Here is a 21,321-nt window from a genome sequence, read left to right on the forward strand (position 1 = left end):
TAGAAATAATATAAATAGAAATAATATAAATACAATAAAATAAATTACAATATACGAATAAAATACAATACGACGAAAAATCAAACTTTGGAGAGTTTGTCAAATACAGTCAAATACGTCTCTGGAAGACATTCGGTGTCTGTCTGTAGATTTAAATTATCTTTTTGTCTCTTTACGTGTAAAACTTCGGAAATCAATCGCTTATGTAGATGTGGTTCGTTATTTAATATTTCTACTTTATCCCAATTGAAATCATGATTAAAAGTGATTCTGTGATCGGTTATAATAGAATGATTAAATATTTTTTTATAAAATGCTTGAATATACTATCTATCATTATTTATGTGTATAAATCGAAAACCGTTAAAATCGTTATCAGTTACAATGGCATAATTAATAAAGTTTATATTATATTGCAATAAAATAATATCATTTTTCAAGAGTAGTTTTTCTTTTTATGTAGAATATAATGCTATTTGCATTTTAGAGCTTATTTATTTTACTACATACGTGTTCGTGTCTGAAATATTAACACCGTAATCTGAAAAGATATATTGAATAAAGATATCCCAGAATTTTCTTTATATCTCTTAAACGTCACGAAACAGCAATGTCAAACGAAAGAATCATCGCTATTAAAATCATTATAAAATCAGATCGATAATTAATAGATTCTTGCTTGAAGATAAGCCTGTAGCATTTGATTTGAAATATATAATTCCACAATCTTTTCTTGCTACGCCAGTTCTTATACGACGGATTGCAGCTCGAATCGCGGCATGGACGTCAACGCGAATCATAAAGGAAGCACCTGTACACACATACACATACACATACCTTAATAGGATGAGGCGCCAGGATGCAAGAAGCAAATAAAAAGGTTGCCGACCCTGTGGGAGTAGTCGGGAATGCTCCGGAAGGCGCGGCGCGCCGGAAATGCGCCACGGAAAGAACGGGAAAATTTTCGCTCCTTCCTTTGAGCGTGAGGGCGACGCGTTATCCTACCTCGTTTAAATTTTTGCCGGTCGAGTAATGCAGAAGAAAATTAAGGAAATGAAAACGGATGATGCGAAAACGTAAACACACAGCTACAGCGAGAAAAACTCACTCGCGACGAGATGCCTCTCTCTTTCTCTTTCGCGAAGTTCGCGGAGGACGCTCGGAGGTTCTCTCGACAAGATCCTTCACCGCGCGTTTTTTCTCGTCATGACGATGAAAAGATTGCGCAGTAAAAACCGTGAGATTTCTGCTTTATGAGACAGTTATACATAATGCCTATATCATATTATATAGAAGAAATATATGCACTAGTCAGAGAGAGAGAGAGGGAAAAGTACGAACCGATTCTCTCTCTTTCTCTCTCTTACTCACTTACGGGATATTGTTTTAATACCACACATTTACATGAAGTATTACAGAAACGTGATATGTTTGAATAATTGACATGGCGAGTATAGTGCAAAATATTGCGTTTACCCCGGCGTCGCAATTATCCCGATTAATCACATATGAATTGTATTGTATAACGAACTCTCTGAGTTCATTACAAAGCCTATCAACGGATCTCCAATTAACAATGCAAATTATTACGTCGATTCGCCGAATAGGATCGTTATATTATATACAAATCATCGCGCACCGAAGCGATCGCAAATCTTCACAATGACTTCGATAGCCACGTGTAGTCGTTATGTCAATAGAGCGTCGGTGATAGGACTGATAAAAATAACAAGCTGATATCGCGAAGTTACTTGCTTCAACGAGAATATCTACGCATCTACGGAAGTCGATGGCTTCGGGTTCGATCTCACGTAATAAACTCAAACCCAACAGTAAGCGTTCCGTAGACGCCTGTTTCAATCCCGACACGCGATACGATACATTGCACTCGGATAAACTTGAGTGCACTTTAATCCAGTCAGACGCGTCTTAACGCGCAACATGGAATCACGACACTTTAATGTTTCGCGAGTATTTGAAAAAGGAATATTTTTTAGCTCAGTTATATTATTCACCGAAAAAAGACCCTGATACAAATTAAAATATTTTTATCGTATTTAAGATTACTTGTTGCGACCATATATTATAATGAGTGAGAAATAAGAAAAAAATGAGAAATTATATAAAACTTTTTCTTGCATTTTATATGTCAAAGAAAATAAATTTTTCGCATGTCATTACGTAGCATGAAAAAATAAACTGGTGAAATCTACCGAAGTGTTCCTTTTTTAGCTGTTCCGGATAAATTACGATGTATAAATTTAATCTACACATGTTTTATATTTCTAACGATATATAGGATAGCGGTTTTACACGTGTATATTTATGTATGTGTGTGATGTGTGATTCAGACAATTGATTCATCTGTTTTTTAATTCATAAATGCGAAACAGAGTTTTTACCACACTTTACGATCATATGCTATCAATTACAAGTGGTGAAAAAAAAAATTGCCAATCTCGAATGTGTATCATAAAAATAAATCACGTATATGTAATTTTTCGATATATCCGATCATTCAGTTATAATACAACTATGATTTTAACCAATGTGATATCCGGACTATTTTTTTCACGAATCACTAACGATAAAAACGTCCCCGCAATTTATTTTTGTCGATATCGATTCATCACTCTTGGTAGGCAGCCTAATAATTACAAGACAGCGGATATCAGTAATCTCTTTCTCTCTCTCTCTCTCTCTTTCTCTCTCTTTCTCTCAACTCTCTCTTTTTCCTATTTAGAGAGTCATAATTAAATATACCTATACCCCGATATACAACAAAAACGTTGACCAACGGATAACATCCAAAATATTTTCTTTGTTAATAAAGCTTATTTTATCGCTTTTAATGATATACCCTAATAATGAGGCGGCATAGGCGATGTGCCGCGATACCACCCTCTCTTTTCATGGTCTCTCCATTATCACTAATTATTCTCCCGAATGGGAACGCGCGGCCGCTTAATCGAGCGCGGTGGAAAACACGGACCGTGACCGGAGATACGGAAAACCGCTGACGCACGTGAGCTTTCCACGTGGTCGCGTTAAACTGACACGACGAACCGCCACTGGAAAGAGAAAGAGACATATACTAACTACTCATTTACATCCCATGTAAATCAAAAGAGAGAGAAAGAGAGAGCGCATTGTGCATTTTGCCTCAACCTAATCGCATTTCCCATTGTTACGTTGAAAAAGGAAATAGAACTCGATCGCTACCGTGTTGTGCCATTGACCATCGTATGTTAGCGATTAAGACTATCATTATGGTATACAAGGTCGCCTTCGCTCGACCAAGCTTAGTCATGGTCAATCTCGGTCAAGTATAGCTTCTTTGTTTTTTTCCTTTATTCTTGCTATGTGCGTCTCACGTTAGACATATGCTTGCTGGTTTCTTATCTTCTCGGGACGTCGTATACGATAATTTTATCAGGCATCACGTAATCTCAGGAAAATAATAAAGCATGCATTTTTTTATATACAATACTTGTCGACTCATCGATTATCAACGCCGCTACTTTACGCAAATGAACCGTTTTTTATCAGTAATCTCTTGTTTAGATTTTTGAGTATGATGATATCAAGAGTATGATCATTTTTATTTTATCTCAATTGATTATTAAAAAATAAGAGGAAATACAATTTTTTGTTTTAATTATTCAATTATTTGCAAATTTTGCGACGATGGAAGCGCGTAAAATATACTTTCCTCCATGTCGGTTTCGTTCGTAATGATGCGCGTCGGGATTAAGTTTCTTATTGAATAATTGCAATCGGTATTAAATAATAAAAGAATCGATTACTCGGAAGCTGCGAGCATTTTAACAATGTCAGTTTCTAGCAATAAATGAGATAAGACATCTCTCGCCGAGAAGCGGTGTCTCAAGTAGTGGAATTCGCAACGGAATTCCGCGGTCGTTCTGATTAACCAGTGAATCAACTCTGGGGAAGGAAACCTGGGGCGCCAATCCTTATCGCGTACTTTAAGGGCAGCCTCGTGAAAATTCACTCGGCGGAGATTCCATTCGAAAATCGAGAGTTCGCTCTTTGTTTTCCGCCGCGTTGATCCCGAATCGGATTTACGCGCGAACGCCCCCCGCGTCTCTGTCGAAATCGACATCGAAATGCAATCGCGAGTCGACAATTATATCGGACGAGCGATCGAGATTGGTTCGTTTTAAGGAGGGAAAGGAAAATTAGTAGGAAAAGAAGAAATGGAGTTTGCATTTTTTTATGAAAACAGCGCGACTTTAATTTTAATTTAACGAAACTGTTCGATATCCGACAAATGATGAACTCTGTTAAAAGTATAACTAGATATCGCGCATTAACTTCTTCATTAGAGAAATGTTTATTTATTCAACGCCGTTCTTCACAACAATTATCGCGAATAGCACACCGCTTATCATTTCGAACATGATACCGTGTTTTAATCGCACCGAATGCATTGCTATATGTAACCGAAGTGGTATTTATTAGCTATATAACTACGAAACATTATCTGATAACGTGTAATGCAATCCAAAACTTGTCGCAGATGGACGGGAAGTTTCCGTCACTCCCTTCCACAAGCGACTGCGAATGCGTTTCATATTTGATATTACGAGAGTCGATGAACCCGCAGAATCTTTCGTGGCAGAATCTTTCGAATCTCCGGAGCGAATCGGTTCGCGCCGGAAAAGACCGGTTCTCCGCATTCAAAATGCCTGTTGCACCACGACCGCGATTAATCTGCATAACATGACCAATCTTAGATGCTAATTTTCAATGTCAGTCTTGCGACATCATTTCGTGATACATATGCAAACGGCACGATTATGAGCGATACGACTCGTACATACAACGGTACATGCATATTAAAGGGTTAATGAAGGAGCAAGTACACCCTCTGTTTCTTGTTAGACACTCGCAAACATTTTACGGTATTCAAAACACGAGAAATATCTAAATTAGATTGCGTCGAGGTAGTCCAGTGTGCAAAGTGATCCCCTAAGTGCAACAGGAAACGTTGATTAATAGGAGGAACTCCGCGAACGTAATTTTCCCCCTCCCGACGTGCTACCTTCTCTACCGGGAATTTATCTGAATGACAATCGAGTTCCGCGCACGAAAATATACAAGGCGCTCTCTGGGTATAAATCTTTAGGGTAATCTCCGAATCGAGCGGAAATTTCCATTCGTTCGACAACTCGAATTGGAGTGGCTAAAGAAATTCCACTCGCTGACCATGACGGTGAAGGTTATCGATTCGGCGAGCTACTCGATATATGATTCACGCAATGTGAGTTACATATGCACGTGTAGTTTTTATTATGAATATTTGCGTTTTACGCAAATAGCGAACAACGATTTAACGATCGTAATTAATGAAATTTTATATCCGGATTCTATATCGCGCAAGAACACAAATCACTTTATGTAAAATACAGAATATTACTTACCATTATGATGAAAAATTCTGCCTGGCACGATACACAAAGTCGAATATTAGGACTTTGTAAATTAAGCCATCGACGGAGTTACCAGTAAATACAGCGGATAATACTCGATTACTTTGGCTTATACGTCCTTCATAAAATATACAATGGTAGATCTAAAATTTGAAAAATAAGAACGAAATTATAAATTGTTTTTAACGATGTTTGAGTGGAAAAAAGTTGCGAATGAATAATCGATTAGTTTCAATGACTCTTTGACAGCAGCCTGCTCCAGAAATGTGCGCGAGATGCTGACAAATTATTGTTATATTGGCTATACGTTAAACTTGATCAAGTTGTTTTTGTTCGATTATCGTGGCGAATCACCGTAAATGTTCTCGCTATTTCTTGACGATTTATATCGAACTATGATTAATTGTCTTATAATTCCTTCTCTCACAACACATTTCTTAAACTATTGACCTGGTTTATAATCATTTGAAAGAATATCTGCCATTAAATTTTTATTTTCAAACATCTCTATTACAATGTGACAAAAAAAAAGCATATTAAACGTTAGAATACATTTTTTTTTATTTGTTAAGCGCTTTTATTATCGCATAATCATACGGAACCATTCTCTATTATTAGATTTCCGTATTATTAGGATCTTAAAACGCGACTGCATTGAATGTTAAATCTATTCTTCTTTTTTATAAAGTTTTTGGAATACTTTGGATATCGACTATTGCTGCTCAGAAACAGTTTTCACTACGGATTGCAATTACGTTCCATGCGGCATGGTATTTCGATACATGCGAACCACATGTGTATCGAAAAATATACTTTTCTCCATTCTACATGTGTCCAATGTCGAAAACTTTCTATGACTTTTTTTGCGGAACCCACGGCTCTCGCTATTCACAACGTTGCGCAAACACGAATGCACACTCCACCGAAATATCGATTTCGCGTGATTTCATTGCCTGAATCTCCGATAGAAAAAAAAAAAATATGATTCTGAATGAATAATAGTCATGTATTGACTTTTTACTTACCGTAATAAGAAAATAAAAAAAATTCCTCTATAAATCTGGATTAAATATAAAAAGAAAATCGAATCACAAATGCAATCACATCTAGATCCGCGCGGATCCAGCACTTTTGGTCTTCCGGCTCGTAGAAATCTGTCAAAGTATGTCAATGATCCGTTGTCGAACCTGTAACTCTCTTTACAACACGTGACAACACGTCTTGCGATCGCAACATGAACCGTTGCTCCGTGAAATTCCCGATAAATCCCGTTTAGGAGCATACAGATCCACTGTCGCACCTAGCTCGTGAAGAGAAAATAACGTTTTGTGCACTCGATCGTATATATTAAATTATCGCTCTAAAATATTTATAAATGTTCCCGTATATTAATCATTTTATTATTGGTATTCCCGATAAACCTCCTCTGCTTCACCATGTGGCCACCTGCCAATCGAATCTGAAATATGGAAAAAACGAAATTTGTCAGATATTTATATCGTGATATGCTGAGAAGATTGATGTATTTATTACATTATCATGCGTTATTAAGATAACTATACCAAGCTCATTTCTCTTTACAAATTTTCTTTACTCCTTTTAAATTGAAATATTAAAAAAATCTATAGATAATAATATATAACTATTTTTATATTTTTAAGCTATGTTTATAAAAATATTATATGACTTTAAATCCTCTTATATAATATAGGTAATCCCCTTATTTTTGTGTATGAATAATATAAATTTTTATGTGTAAATAATATAAATTTTAAATAAAGTCTGAAGTAAATCGCATTTTTGAAATCCAAGTGCTTCGTATAATTTATTTTACAGCTGTGCCAACACGCATGTATATATTTAATGATATTGCTTAATATCTCTTTGCAATGTAAATATTTTTTTATTGCTATATGCATGTTCTTTCGTCATGTACTTTTTCTCCGATAAAAATAACTCCAAATCTTTTATTCTCTCACATGCCTGTTTGTCACGAAGGGTTAATTTATCAGCTATTCTCTTCAATTTTTTCCATTCGTTTAATTTGTGGCGTCGTCCGACTCGATGTGACAGTCTGTCAGGCTTGTCGGCTGCTTCGTTCGCTTTAATTAATGTATATACTTTTTCATGTGCCGTCAGTTTCGCGAACTTATATAATAGACTCTCACATCCCGTTAAATAGAAGAATGAATAAATCATCGACAAATCCTACAGAATCGACGCGCGAAAACGCATTCTCTCCCGATTTTCCTAATTATCCTTAATTTCTAATACCGCCAGGAGAGTGACGTGATTCGTTTAAAATCCTGCGGTGAGTCTCTCGTCTCGTGATTAATTTATGTAGTTTCTTACGACGCTTAGAACCCTGCAGCGCGATCAATAAGGAACGAGCGGGCGGTGCAACCGTAGCAGGTACACGCCACACCGTTATACAGTAATCTCTACCGTAATAGTAAAAACGCGAGCCGCCTTTTGTTGGACTTAATTCGTCCGTCGGAATCGCCTTAAACACGATCGTGTCTCGCACGATAAGGAGACGGAAAAGACATGCCGAGTTCACTTTGTGCGAACTCCTTTCGTGACCATTTCCGTGAGTCACTTGCGAGCGATTTCCATAAAGAGTACACGTAATCGTCTAAAAAAAACGACGAGTCATATTCCGTTAAAGGGCAAATGCGATACATAAAATCGAGGAAAAATGCCGCGCGTTAATCCGCTTTGTGGAAAATAAAGTCCAAACACGTGATTCGCGCCGGACTTAAATCACCGTAAACCACGTTTTGAAACGAGCGATTAGCTGCGGAGCCGGAACGATGATGTAATGCCGGCGGGATCAGAATAATAGCAATCTCGCGGACAACGATCGCGAGTAATTAGATGATGAGCGGACATTGGTTAATGGAATTACGGATATTCAGAGCAAAATGATACTCACACTCATCGGGTACGGACTGTCGTTCCACGCTAACAGTTCGAATATATGTATATGTATATAATATCTTTAACAGCCCTTTCAACCGACGGTATTGATACCCATTGACGGGTGCAGATATCGATCTGAAAAAAAGTGCAATCAACATAAATATTCATTATATAAATGATAAATACATAGCGTATGAAAGAGTAATGTTATAACATTTTGGAGTAATTTTAATGCTAATGATAATCCGATTTTCGAAAATTCTGTTAATTAACAACAAATAATTAACATGTCTCATTAAATAATATGTTGGATCATCGTGATTATTTACGAGAAAAGTAAAATTATATTGCTACAATAAAACGAGGAATAATTATTAGGATAAGAATGATTACGTTAAACAGGATAAGGAAGAGATGAAACAGATATCCCATCCTTAAAAATGTCATTGCATATCAATAAGGAGCAAAAATAAACACATCTTATAAATTTATATGCATATCGCATACGCGAATGAACTTTTCTAAAATATTCTTTACGTCACTTTCAAATAAACAGTTGATTCGCGATATCGACAGAGATCCTTGTCGAGATCCTTCCATCGCGAAAAATTTTTAAAGCTCCCGAAACTTTGACACGCGCAAGATAGCGACTTGCCGAAACTCATAAAAAATTCTCTTCCGCAAATGCCATCGGAACGAACGAGTTACGAAGATGCCACGAAGTCGTCTTTGTCGTTGCTACCGGGTGTCTCGCTCTTATTTGCATCTCAATCGCGGCCTAACGTCTCCCCTGGCAACGGCTATGAATTTTATTCCGGTCTCATATTTCTGGTCCCCATTGTGGAGGTTGCGTGATGCGGCGCAGTCGCCCCTCTTTCTTTACTATCAATCATCTCCGTTGCTGCCGTTACTCGCCACCTCGGGGCTGTATTCCGAACTTTTGCGTCATCCTTTTGCGCGAAGAAGCGAAGAAGAGGACGACGAGGTCTTCGACGGCCTCTTCCCTTGCGCAAATTTCACCCGCCACTTGCTTCTCCTCCTCCCCCTCCTCCTCCTCCGATCCTCTCATCGCAAACAAGAATTCCGCAAACGCCCCCGGGGCCGTGAAATACGTGAGGGATGCGCGTCTAAACGCCGAGAATCCTTTCGCGAGAAAATGCAGAACGCAGCAGCGATCCTTCCTCTTTATCTCGGAATATCTCGGTTAAGCATCGCGCGACTAGAAATCTCGTCGGGCGGACAAAACACACCGCGACATTCTCCGCATTTTCAATCTTTGTCATCGTGTCGCTCCATTCGTATGAGTAACACGGCATTGTTGATCGTTTCTCTTACGGATGTTGGGTAGTATTAAGTAAAGTCTCGCGAGAGAGCAGAATTTTTCTCAAGACTGGACGGGAAAAATATCGAGAAAAAGCTCAAGAGAGATCTATTGTATTTAGTTATACATTTCAATTCAATGTCTTTTTATATTTAAATAAAAAAATTGATAGTTCCATAATCACACTCTTTTATTCCATAAATTATAAAACCGTACATGTACATGATCAGCAGGTGGCTCGTACATTGCCTTTTAATCATCGTTCTTCCGTCACAAAAGCTCGAGCTTGAGCGACGCTGGTTGGTTCGATATTATCGGATAAAATGAAGGAAGCCTCTATAGTGGTAAAACTCATAATGCTTGTCAACGGGTTAAAGAAATGGAGGGAACACGGGATATTGCCGGACCGTCATATTCTTCCTTCAATGTATCCTATCAACGTCTACGTAACGTCGGCGCATTTTCCCTTTCTTCCTCATCGTGACGATATCTCGTGGAAACGCGAGAGGCAAGACGATGAGCTCGTTTTCCCTCTTCCCTGTTTCAATCCTTTTGCTCAAAGAGGCATTCGCATGCCGCTTCAGGATCGCGAAACTCACGGAGAAAGTGCATTTTTAGACGTCGAGCAGAATTTCAAAGAGAATCACGCTCTATTGACGACATTTTATCTTCGATTTTATACAAAAATATTGTTGCTTTTTTTGAAAAATCTTTTTTTTTTTAAATTCAGCTATTCTAATGTTTTTATATAAACAGTTACATCAATATTTGACATGCCATGAATATATATTGTATATTAAGAAATAGTAAAGCATAAAAATGTAATTATTTCGATAATCTATTTAATTGTGAATTATATCTATTTTTTATATTAATTATAAAAACATTTGCATTTTTATTGATGTATAAAATATTAATGAAAAAATACCTTACGTATAATTGCGCGCGATTAAAATATGAATGTAATATTTACACTCCTTCGAAATAATATGCAGAGAAATGTTATTTGAACATTTCTGAACACGCACCTTAATGTACCTCTCTTATAGTTATTTTATCATTACAGTTTTTTCATACCATCCTGTTTCATTAAAGAAACAATCTTGTAAAAATGTTAAACATCGTAAAAGTATTTAATTAAGCATAATTTACGGTATCTATAAAAGAATATCTTAAAAAAATATCTTTTTCTACGATATTACAGATAAAAAAATATTACAGATCTCGCCTTGAAAGTCAAAGAACTCGATAAAGATGGGTGCGATGTACTTTATGTAGCATACCATATCGGAGTATTATTATTACGTAGCACTCGGACATTATTATCTCCAATCGATCAATACTATAGAGAGAGAAAAATCTAAATATAATATCATGAAAAACTCTAGTATCAGGCAACTGACAGAGTCCGCAAAATATCGTGACTTTAAAATCTCGAACTTTTGAATATTTATTCAAATATTTAAACAGAGAAATCGTTCCTTTGTACGGTACTTTAATATTTATCTAAGTCCTTAATTTTATTCAAGTATGCAAATCTGATTTCGAAATGATTAAGAAACAAGTTGATAAAAACAAGTACAATGAAATTATAATTCCGATATCCGTATAATTATATAGAGCACGATTACATAACGCCCAAGTATTATTATCCAGTGTGTCAAGTAAAAATATAAAACTATTTAAAAAAATAAATATAAAAATATAAAAAAAGAGACTAATGCGACATCAATTATCAATCCACGGATTATATGATGACTTCAAAGATGCATTCACACCTACCGGAAACCTTCCAAACCCTACGATCGATAGCTCGTTTCCTGTCGCGAGAGACCCTCCATAGTTTCGAACAAACCAGAAGAGACGAAGTTTTCGAAATCGACGAAGCACGAATCGCACGAATGCACAGATCTGACTGGTCGTTTGGTCGGTGGGCGACTCTACCTACTTGTTTTCTTGGTTGCCACTTAGATATATATATCGCGATTATACGGGCTTGCCCTTCCCGTATACTGCAGCAAGCCTACAACACACGCAATTACAACACGCTCGAGCGGGTCGCTGTTCAACAGATCGATAGTTCTGAAATCACTCACGCTAATTGCGAATCTAAGGTCTGATCAAAAGTCGCGTGTATTTCAAATATATAGAATTTTTTTTTTTTTTGAATTATTGATATTAATTATTAAGAATTTTCGTTTCTCTTTCCTTCTCTCTCTTTTTCATAAATATTAGGGAATTATTTCACTGCGAGTGACTCAACAATAATTACGTAGGCACAAAGCATTTGCTCGCAAAATTTATGCTATCACTATCAAAGCCTGCTTATCGCAGGTAGCCGTGAGGCCTACGGCGGGGCATTGTAAAATCAATATCGTTCTGAGAAAACTGACGTTACGCCGTATAATCGATCCCGGCCGTGAGAGCAGAGCGGCATGGGAGCGCTGTCAAAAGCATCCGAATATACATCGAACGCGCCGGGGAGATTACAGCAGATTCAATAAGATTCCCGGTTCCCCTAAAGCGCACGCGACACATGCATCGCACGTTTCCCTCCCCCGAGATCTCGAAAGGGCCAACTACCGAGCATCGGATCCAAAGAAGAAGAGAGGCGTGGAGGGACGCGGAATAGACGTCGCGGAATAGACGTCACACGACGGGATCTTGTTCGATCCCGAAATCCCTTCGCAGACATCTTCTTCCAGCGTTACGACATCGCCCGACTGTTAGACACGTTTTACAAAATGACGCTAATAGAGGCGAATAAACATCGCTCGACGTAGGGAAACAAGAAATCGCGCACATTATGTTGTCGTATGTCAGCGATATATTTTTATAAACGCGAACGCACGATATCGCCAAAATTGCATAATAAACAATGACAGGTGCATTTGTGGGATTGATGTTTGAGCGCGATCGCCGAATGACGCGGTAAATTACACGCGGGTGGATAAAACAAATCCATTGATGGTTCGTTTTTCCGAGATCCTCTCGCCCGCGTAATCGCATTTTCGATGAGATACTCGGCGTGAAAAATGCATTTACGCTCTTTGTAAATAAATTGCGGCGGGAATTACGGGTATCGATATTTTCAGCCGCTTCACGTCATTTAAAGTCAATTTTAGGTGAGTTGCGAGGGAAATTAATGCTGTCGCGCCGATAGTTTATTTTGATTATCGATATTTGCTGATAAAATGATAATCGTGAACAAATTTGAGAAATATTGTTATACAAAAGGTTAAATTCGAATCAGCTTTTGCGGAAGAGACATTATTTGTGTTTGCTATACGATTTCGCGTTATTCATATGTTACTGACGAAATGATATCCATTAATTAATTATAATATATGATATCTAATTCACTTATATAGATGAAATGTGGTTTCATTAGGAAGCATTTGCACAATTAAACGTTGCATAATGTAAGCGAGAGATAAATTAAACCATCTACTAATGGAACAATATTCGCCGCGTATAGCTCGCGTGTATAAGAGGAAAGCGTGTGCAAAAAGTGGATAGATTTAAAACGCCCGGTTATCCGGTTCACGTGGGATAAGACTGGTTGTCGCTATTTTAAGGCTACGTAATACAGCTATCATAAATTTGCTCGCGCACACACGCGTAATGTGGCTGTGATGCTAAAATAGCATAAAACTATTTTCATATATTTGCGAAGTCTTCGTATACGAAAGAAACGTACGGCTGTTCATTAGTCACAAAGGACGCGAGAATAGTACAAAGGTGGTTTTAGAACGAAGAAATAATTGCGGAATCATTCCTTGTGATATAATGCTACGCATTTTCATCAACGGGATTATAATACGCATACGCACACATTCATTTATATTTGTTAAAGAATTCGTATTAATTATAATTGTGCTAAACGTCAAAAAAAGAGATACTAAAAATATGACATTTTTATCATGGAGAATTACTTAGCTAAAAATTAATTTATGGAAATAACCGTATAATATTTAATATTTGCAAATTTTAAGAATCTAGAAATCTGAAGATATATTTTAAAAATTTACAAAGATTTTCAAATATAATTTTTGTTATATTAAAAGTGAAGAAAGATTATGCTAAAAATAACGATGACTGACAAATATTGAAATAACATTTAATAATTTATACTGAAACAGACAATGTTTATGCTAATATATGTACGAATATTTTGAAAAAGAATTTTAACAGACAAGATATGATAATACATCAGTGGTATATTACAACATAAAAAAATTAATTGACGGAATATCTAACTAACTTACCTAATTATTTAAATGAACCAAACATTGATGAATTTTTTTACTGGTTATAATTTTTTTATTTCGTTCTCTCTTTGGTCTATAAATTTAATAGTGTCAAATGCGCTTTCGCCAAGTATCTCCGGTATTGGAACTCGGTAAGCCCGTCGACGAGTCATTCGTTTTGCACATTCGTCCGATGACACGTTTGTTTGTTTGATTGAATTTTTTCGCCGCAAGCTGCCCGCTGGGCATTGATTTATTTTCATGCGCACACTATGGCTTCGAGACTCGACCGGCAAATTTATAGCGTACGATTTTCCACGTATAATCGCACTGTGGACACAACGCCCGCCTCCATCAATTTTCTATCCTGATATCGCGTTTGATAATAGCGGCTGATAAGTCTCACCGCGATCTGTCGACGCCGCATCGTCCTGCGTATGTATAAATTTGCACAATTCCTCGTGTACTCCGTATACGCGTGCACCACGTGACCCACATTTATCATGCAAAGGTCACGCACAGGTAGCAATAAATGCAAAGTTTGAACGTTTAAAACGATTCGTATTGATTATATTCCATCAACGATCTAATGCTCAGTTTATTTGCGCGAGGAAATATCGATTACGCCAACGGAAAATAAATTGAGATCTTTATATCTTCCCTCGTGTATTAAATAACAGTTAGTATATATGTATATATATATGTATATAACCGACATTTTATTTTTAATGCTCTAGCAAAATTGCTTTTGATCTACCCAGCAGATTCTCATACGGTGTACTTTCCATACAAGAGAGAGAGAGAGAGAGTATCAATATATAAAATTTTATTTTTAACCGTCTGTTAATTTTAACTGATCTCAAATTCATTTTTAAGGAAGATTTCAACATCTAGCGAGGAGAAATTACTAATGCAAAATAAAATAAAAAATCCATTAACATTATTCGACATTTAAAAGGCATTAGATAAAATTAAAATAATATATTAAATTTTATTTTTAAATTAAAATTGCCCCAGATTATTGCCAAAATCAATCGCCACTATAACGATTCTCATGTCTATATCGCATATTATATACTACTTACTTTTTTACATAGGAAAAATTCAAAAGACTCGATGACTAATGTTGGACGCAATTTCTTTCGCGATAAAGTAATCCTCAGGTGTAAGAGCCGTTGCTTTCTCTTTAGAGCACTTTAGAAGATTAAAAAAAGACTCCTGTCGAATAGTATAACGATTCACTCGACCGACTACGGCTCGATACGTTACGGACAGAAGACAGTTTTACACTGACCCCCCTGCCACCAGAATCTCTATGTATATCGTCCACAACCTACCACATTGCGTGACTGAATAGTCTACATATGAGTACGCACACATATTGACGGTCGCTCGTATGTGTCTGCCCGAGTCTGCTTGGCAGACATAAGTGCCGGCTTTAGCACCCACCGCGTCAGCAATGACTTGACAGATATATTTTTGTCCAACAAAAAAATTTCAGATTTTACATGCAATATATCTTCTATGATTTGAAAAAGTATTTTCATAATGAGTCTAAATAAATAATGTAGGAAGTTTTATATAATAAAAAGATAAAAGTTATAATATTTTTGATCGAGAGTCTAGAAGAAATAAAAAAGAACATGATATATTTGGGTATTCTAGAACTTGGAAGCAACTTTATTAGAGATCTGAAATATTTCGAATGTCTAGACTTGCCATATTGTTTGGGTGACTGTACTATTTCTCAAGAATAAACTATCTTTCTTTTATCAGAGTTATTTTAACCACATTATTAGTGTAAAAGCATCTGAGATATTCAGTAAGGATATAATTTATACAATGTGTTACATTACGTAATGATAATTGCAATTACTTTAATAAATATAAGCATTAACATTTGTTGGAAATCAATAATAAAAAACAAGATTAAGTAAATACAGAAATAATTTTGTGTACGTATATCAGAATTGCACGTTCTGCAAAAGTTTCATTTTAAAAAAGCATATAAAAATTTTATAAAAGAAGCATATATATATATATACAGGGTGTTTAAAAAAAATATTTTAATATTTATATGGTAGATACATTATTATTTAATATTTATATGGTATAAACATTTTTGTATGTTACCATCATGATTGACTTACCGGCTTCTACGTGTCGCATGCGACGTGAGAAGAAAATAATCTGTCTAAATCTTAATCTCGATATTTAAGGTGCCTTTTAAAAAAGCATATAAAAATTTTATAAAAGAAGCATATATATATATATACAGGGTGTTTAAAAAAAATCATTTAATATTTATATGGTAGATACATTATTATTTAATATTTATATGGTATAAACATTTTTGTATGTTACCATCATGATTGACTTACCGGCTTCTACGTGTCGCATGCGACGTGAGAAGAAAATAATCTGTCTAAATCTTTATCTCGATATTTACAGAAGGTGTTCCACATGTCCTCTTTCCATTTCCATCAATTCCACACACGCTTGGCATCTTCTTCTTACAGGATCATGAACTCTCTTGAAAATTCCAGATCTCTGTCGAATTATTTGACAAGCACGCTGGATTCGATCACGTAATTCTTTTAAGTCATTTATCGGCGAAGAATACACTACGCTTTTCAAATAACCCCGTAATACGCTGACATTTTCAACACGATACTTTGTAACTGTGTAATCACCAAATAGATCCGCAATCGCCGGTTGATGACAATTGACTGATTGCCGCTGAAATCTTCTGTTATGAAGTCTGTATGGAAATTTAATGAAAACATTCAGAACGCGGTTTATAAACACTGAGGTAAACATCGCATGCGGCACGTATAGAAACCAGTAAGTCAATCATGATGCTAACATACAAAAATATTTATATCTCAGAAACGGTTGAGCTTTCGACTTATATTTACTAAGGTTTTTTTACTCGGTGTGTCCTATCTAACATATAAATATTAAATGATTGTTTTTAAACACGCTGTATATATATATGTATATAGAGAGAGAGAAAGAGAAAGATTAAGTTTGACGACAACAATAAATAACGAGGAAATAAAACATACGTTTTTTTTATTCTTTTATTTTGTTCGGCGCTGCTGGAATCCCGCAAGGCTAAAACCTTTTAGAAAGAGGCTTGAAAAGGTAACGTTGTACACGAAACTCTTAAATGGAGGAGATAGTGAACACCAGTATCTCATTATTACTGTAGCACCACGAAGCGCATGTTTAAAAAGAAAGATAACATTAAAAAATTTTATTTTTATTTACTGTTTTATTATTTTTATCAATACCTTCGCGAATAAGCAAAATTTAATCTCACGAATATGAAAACCGGTTGCAAATAGTAAACCGCAAATAAAGGACGCGTGAATACGACACTGCATCTGGATGAAACATTAAAGATTTTTCTCCTGCTAAAATTTCTTTATTAAATACAAGAACTATTTGTGGTCAAAAACCGATTATTGGAATGGACATATTTTTTTAATTCACCGCCATTTTTTTAAAGTTAAGCTTATTACGTAAAATGCATCTTGAATTTAAAAGAAACGCTACGATAATATAGTCTCTTACAATGGATTGTGATATATCGTTCATATAGATTCATTTATAGAGATTACATTTTTAGAACAGAAGAAGAAAGAATACGCATTCTTTCGTAAAGAAAATATTTCAAAGTTTGAGACAGAAAACAATGAAAAATTGCTAAATCTGTTTGCTTAAAGAGACTACATGGAAACAGACTACATCGAAAACATCCGAATGTAATTTACTAACAATAAATATTGTGTCGCTCGCGAAAAATTGATATCAAGAACACCGTTATTCATCAACGAAGAGGCGATTTCTCGCATCTAGTAGAATTGTCTTTTCAATTACTACTATGATCTCGATAGGGCGTTCGATCTTTCCCTCCGTGTCGTGTCTTCCTTTTCGACGTAGAAGTCCCCAAAATTTCTCGCAGAATCTATCTCTAGTCGACGTCCGCGTAATTTGCATACGATTAATCTTGATCAACGTTGCGGCACCCTCGTCCGGGGCCCATCTTCGTTCATGAACGGGAACCGGGTTAAATGACGAACACCTACCGAGGCCATGATGGATCGTTACGTCTTGGCACAATCTCAGTTCGCCAAGACGAATTCGGCATAGCCGAATCGATCTAATTAAACGCACGCACGTACGCACGGTTGGACGGATGTGAACTGATTGAATTGCGGTATGCAGATTTGCGTCAACAGCATATTCCAATTGTGTTGCGTTTGTCGACGACGGGTATCGCATTATGTCGCAAACTGAATAACACGAGCGCGCCTAAAATTATTTATGTAGCTTGTTTATTCAATATGACGTTTATTCATCAATCTTTTTATTCTTAAATTAATATGCTTGCCAACTTAACAAGCATAATATATAATACTCTGATAAAAGACAGAATGATGTTGATTGCTGAATTTTTTTGACACGCAGGATATAACGTATTGCAAGAATACAAAATTACATCTCGCCAGATGATGTAATACATAATTTGGGGAGATGGATCGCCGTGTATAAGCATCCTGGTTATATAATCTCAAGACGGATTCCGTAGCGAAAATCGATACTAATTAGATTCGCTATAATCAATTGTTATAAGACACGAAAATAACATCCGTATTAATTGAATTGATGTGGTACCTACAGATTCACATTACAAACAACGTTTAATCTATTTCTGTTGCTACAAAAATGCTACTTGCTCGCAAATTTCATTAAAAATGTCCATACATTAAAATTCAATTGTGATTGTTCCGTGCGCTTAAAGTACTTATTATGTTATCTATTATTTTCTTAACATGCCTGTGTATTACACATGCGTATTATTTTACTGAAAATTATAAATCAATATTCGCGAAAATACAACCTGCACGATCTGCAAACAGAAATTTGCAGTCCGGCGTATAATCATTGTTTATTTCCGCGCATGCAGCCCCCCATGTTGCTATCTTCGATACCTGCATCTCTTTTTTTTTCACGCTCGTTACCGACGCACTCGATATTATTATGGTTCAGTGAACCAAAAAGCAGGAAACTCGAAATTTCCATTGCTAATGACGCGAGAGCATCCCGGCCGACGTGTTATCGTTATCTTCCGCCAGGCTGTAAGCTCGCCAACACGCGAACGAATTTAATCGCGTATCTCCGAATTTTCCATGCGATAAAACTCGCCCTCAGCTTTCATATAGTGAATATTTTACTATCAAAAATAAACGATCTCTGGCCGAGATCTAAAAGCAATCTGTTAAAAAGATAATTGTATATTACAAGTTTTCCTGCAGAAATAATGGCGTCCCATCTAGTAATCTGAGGAATACTAAATTTTTATATTTCTCTGCTCCTTATCTAAGGAAACATTGCTATGCAATAAATTTTATTAAAAAAAGCAATTATATCATAAAATCTTATCGCATACTTATCGCTATTAACCTACATTTACAACGGAACATCCCACAACTATAATTCAGTAGAAATAAAACTTTTGAGATTGATTGGTATCTAAGAAATAATTTATAAACTGCAATATTAATGTCCACATAAGAAAATAATAACTTATTAATTATTTTTTGCATAATAGATAGATTTAAAATTAATTTTTAATCCTGCTGTATTTTGTTCATTTTTTTGTACACATTTAATATTTTATCAATACATATACACGTTTCCGAGTTTTAATTTTATATACGTATAAAATTTTGGTATTGGCGTCGAACAAATATCTCTTTAAAAAATGAGTCAAATAAACGCGATTGGAATAGCAAGTTTAATATATTTCGGTTACACTGGATGAACAAAACGATCTCCTGCAAAATAGAGTATTCTCGTATTCCTGCCCACTCTCTCTGACTAGCGAAGCTCATCCAGAGATACAAAAACTATCCCATTTACCTGGTATTATCCGGCTCAGGCACGTAGAGCTTAATTTCGCCGACGATTGATCCCAAATCTCCATGTTGGAAGGATCACGGTGGCACCGCGCGATCGCAGGCAGACAGATACGGCACGACCACACCGTATCCTCGAAGATTAACCCTCTCGATTTATTTCCACCGATCTAACTCACTCTCGGTCGCCCACCGCCGCCGAGAGGAATCTTTGCGGAGACACTTGAGGGACGTGATGCTGATAAAGGATCTCCATTCACGAGGAGGGACCGCCAGTTGGCTACGCTCCCCCGAGTTACGGGAGCTATCTCGACCACGTTCCCGTGAATGCACATTGTGCGCATTGCGTTGCCCGATGACTGTCGAGCTAAGGATACCGAGGAGAGATCGTAGCCACATGACGCGCGTCGCTACGGCCGTCATCATTTATCTCCCGCTGAATTTCAGATATTTCCCGGGACGCAGGGAAGCGCGTGTCTATCCCGTTATTGCAAGACAAATGGCGCGTAATTAACACAAATAATCCGAAATAAATGAAAGAGTGCGTGCAAACAGATGCCCGATCGCACCGATCGCTCGCGTCCAATTATATGGCGATCGTTTCCGTCTCGATAAAATTGGCAAATTTGTTTAATTTGTTATTACACGTACGCAGCATTTAATCTTGATTTCGAAATTTAACACGAACCGCGTGTGAAAAAATAATGAAAAAGTGTTAACCGCGTCTTATATATATAATTCTGGATTCCGGATGTACTTTTCGCGATAATATTATATCTATGTAGGTAGATGATATATGAGAGAACGCGCGCGCATTATATTCTGTCTCGAATATAATCGCGCTAACAAGCCTAAACACCAGTTAGTACCAGACGGCGCGTTTAATCCTCGCGGAATCGCAGTCAGCGTGATTCCACGTGTTTCACACAAAAGATTTTCGGTATGTCTGCACACCGGTTGCACAGCGGTACCATTTCCGCAGGTATCATTTACTCGCCCGTTCTTCCTTTCGCTAGCTTCGTCGCATATTCTGCCGACGTCGTCGCCGCGCGCATCTGCGAATGACAGCAGTTGTTTCCAAGTTTATCCGAAGCTGCGGAACGTATTCGGCCTCTTAATTCGCTCGTCTACCGGCGATCCCTCTCCCGTAGAAGGCAAGGCAAGACACACGATAATCACCACGTATCTGGCAAAGCCGGCGGGCGAGCCGGTCTCTTGCACGTGAACGAGCGTGCACGCGGTCTCCTCTTCGTTACCTAAATTTATTCCATTATTATGCCGATGCGGTTTAAGAGAGTGGCTTAGCAAGCAAAACAGAAGCGTACTCACAGCGGAATAATTTAATGAAAATAAAGTTTGAAAAAGTCCGGATTAAATACACGACATTGTATTAAGTATGCGAAAGGAAATTTATATATATATTATATATAAATTTATATATGATATAT

The 21,321-nt window shown here is 36.7% G+C and overlaps 1 long non-coding RNA gene across 3 annotated transcripts in view; it reads right to left on the reverse strand.

The window, feature by feature from the left end:
- Window positions 1–15,276, reverse strand: part of LOC115237698 — an 18,651-nt gene extending 3,375 nt beyond the window's left edge. The window contains exons 1-4 of one of the 3 annotated variants that reach the window (XR_003884380.1): window positions 15,032–15,264; window positions 8,389–8,510; window positions 6,479–6,912; window positions 5,445–5,596 (exon numbers count right to left, since the gene is read on the reverse strand). This is a non-coding gene — a long non-coding RNA (uncharacterized LOC115237698). Of the gene's footprint in view, window positions 1–5,444; window positions 5,597–5,929; window positions 6,913–8,388; window positions 8,511–15,027 lie in introns of those variants that run through there. The other 2 variants (XR_003884379.1, XR_003884378.1) reach the window with 2 other exon arrangements.
- Between the last annotated feature and the right edge of the window lie 6,045 nt (window positions 15,277–21,321).

Source organism: Formica exsecta, unplaced genomic scaffold (assembly GCF_003651465.1).
Source record: "Formica exsecta isolate Colony F162 unplaced genomic scaffold, ASM365146v1 scaffold3056, whole genome shotgun sequence".
Taxonomy (NCBI): Eukaryota; Metazoa; Arthropoda; class Insecta; order Hymenoptera; family Formicidae; genus Formica; species Formica exsecta.